Here is a 2,500-nt window from a genome sequence, read left to right as displayed (position 1 = left end):
CTAGAATATTAATAGATTTGAGCAATTACCTTTTTAAACCGTTTATGACCTTACAATATTATTTTCAGGATACTCTAGTAAATTTGGATCTGACGTTAAAGCTGATAAGGACAACCATGCCAACCAGAAGAACCCCAACCACCCATCCTATAACCGTAAGTGTTCAAATAACATCAAGTCTTGTCTTTGCACCAGCTCTTATAAAGATTAGAGACATTGCAGATTACATGTTAGTCAAGTATTATCACGAATAGCGGTGTTATAAACATTTATATAAACTGATGTCCATTTCAATCTTTTTATTTATTTTTATATCTTTGCAGCTAAGAAATAGGAAGCCTACCCCATCGGCAGAAATAAGGCTACCAGTGGATGGAGAGTGTATTCTGGGAAGGCCAAAATAGATCCTGAAGCTCTCAAGTTCACCAAAAAAAGTTTACATTTTGTCATGTGTAGCCTTTAAATTTAGATTCGACAAAATCAAAAGTAGGCAATTTTATTAAATATTCTGTAGCCTTCAAATCCTGAAACTATCGACTAAATAGGTTAACAGATTTTGCAAGATAGTCATGTGTAGCCTGCAAATCAAGAATAAACTTTGACATGCGAGTCTCTTATCAAATATTCATAATGAAATTAATATGTGCGAAGCTTATTAGATCTGTATTTTCAATTCGAATAACAAGTGAATTAATAAAAATATAACCCTATTCAAATTTTGAAGTAAACCTTTGTTATAATGCTGTAACTCATTATTTCCCCCTTGAGCGAAACTTTGATATGTGATTAATAAAAGTTTAACCCAAAAAATTTAACCCTATACAAAGTTTGAATTGAACCTTAGTTATAATTCTGTAAACTACATTTACAAAGTTTGAATTGAACCTTTGTTATAATTCTGTAAAATCAACATTTCCCCCTTGTGCGAAACTTCAATATAAGTGGAATAATATAAATTTGGCCCTAATTAAAGTTTGAATTAAACCATGGCTTTAATATTATAAACTCAACATTTTCCCTTAAGTGGATTAATTAATATTTAACCCTATAGTTTGAATTAAACCATGGTTATAATACTGTAAACTAAAAAATTTCCCCCTTAAGCGCAATATAGTTCTAATGGTATTAAACTCAACATTTTCCCTTAAGTGGATTAATTAATATTTAACCCTATAGTTTGAATTAAACCATGGTTATAATACTGTAAACTAAAAAATTTCCCCCTTAAGCGCAATATAGTTCTAATGGATTTCTTTGACATTTACTTTTCTCTAAATCTTTTTTATTTTCATTAAAAAAATCATGATCTCAATATTGTAGTCCAACCTCTCTTATGCCTAATTATAAATTTATTATTCAACGTATATTCTTGTAAGTTGACTGAAAAATTTCCCCCTTAAGCGAAACTAGTATCTGTTCAATATAGTTCTAATGGATTTCTTTGACATTTACTTTTCTCTAAATCTTCATTTTTAATTTCTTTAAAAAATCTTCATGATCTCAATATTGTAGTCCAACCTTTCTTATGCTTAATTATAAATTTATTATTCAACGTATATTCTTGTACGTTAACTAAATTAAGGGACTGGAAAGAGTGCTCGATGTGGTTCCTATTTGTTAATAAGGCAGAAAACTTTCATTCTAACAGGCAAGTAGATCTAAAAAGAATGGCCTTTAGCCCCAGATTCTTTGGCTGTAACAACGATTTCGTGTATAATTTTCTTTGAACAAAATTCTTGAAACTCATCTAGCTTAGTTTCTAGGAATTCTCCTTGATCGGGTTCTGGAAAATCTAGTACTGCATTGGAAGGGTTGCTCACAAATTTCAAACTAATTTCATGATCAGAATAGTGGAATACCGTGAAACTTCTCGCTAAGAATAGTTACTCTGGGAAAAATCGCACAAAGCGTCTCTGAACAGTTATGGGAAAAATCTTCGCACAAAGCGTCGCTAAACAGTTATCAGAGCCAATTTTTCTAGACCAGTTCTTCGTTTCTGCTTAAAAAGTACTTAATGTCAAAGTGAATTACTGATTTGTCCTTGCTCTGAAGGTATACATTAAGCTTGAACTGGTCAAATATGCTGAGTGTCTAACCTCAGGAGCAATCTCTCCAAATCTACCACTCTAGACCAGTTTCATTGGTTTCAAGCTACATTCATGATGTTTGATAAAATCTCGTGTTTACCACAACATGGTAAGTTTTGTGAAGATAATTTTCCAGTGTTGAGAGCCTCTGGAAATCATTACCAAGTACGGTCGGGCACAAACCACACTGACCCTTTACTACACCTTTATCAGTAAATGAAATAAACCCGTTACAAATATTGCTCGGAAAGTTTTTTTTTTTTAGATTTCTTTCCATTTCCCATGTTACATAGAAGGAAACCGTAGAAAAATCAAAATGTTCATTATTATTTTTAGATATTTTAAAGATGGTGTCATGGCCCCAAACCAGAACCCGTCATAGCCCACAGGTTGAAAACTACTGTTCTAGTCTT

General features: G+C 32.0%; 1 protein-coding gene and 1 long non-coding RNA gene across 2 annotated transcripts in view; one reads left to right on the top strand and one right to left on the bottom strand.

Moving 5' to 3' along the window:
• The window catches only part of LOC137646098 (uncharacterized), a 1,836-nt gene extending 1,126 nt beyond the window's left edge, over window positions 1-710 (top strand). Inside the window, exons 3-4 of the long non-coding RNA XR_011045390.1 lie at window positions 69-155; window positions 324-710. This is a non-coding gene — a long non-coding RNA (uncharacterized lncRNA). The remainder of the gene's footprint in view (window positions 1-68; window positions 156-323) is intronic.
• The window catches only part of LOC137645060 (uncharacterized), a 171,863-nt gene that overhangs the window by 90,365 nt on the left and 78,998 nt on the right, over window positions 1-2,500 (bottom strand). The window lies entirely within an intron of this gene.

Source organism: Palaemon carinicauda, chromosome 8, assembly GCF_036898095.1.
Source record: "Palaemon carinicauda isolate YSFRI2023 chromosome 8, ASM3689809v2, whole genome shotgun sequence".
NCBI lineage: Eukaryota > Metazoa > Arthropoda > Malacostraca > Decapoda > Palaemonidae > Palaemon > Palaemon carinicauda.
This window is presented reverse-complemented; position numbering and strand designations above follow the sequence as displayed.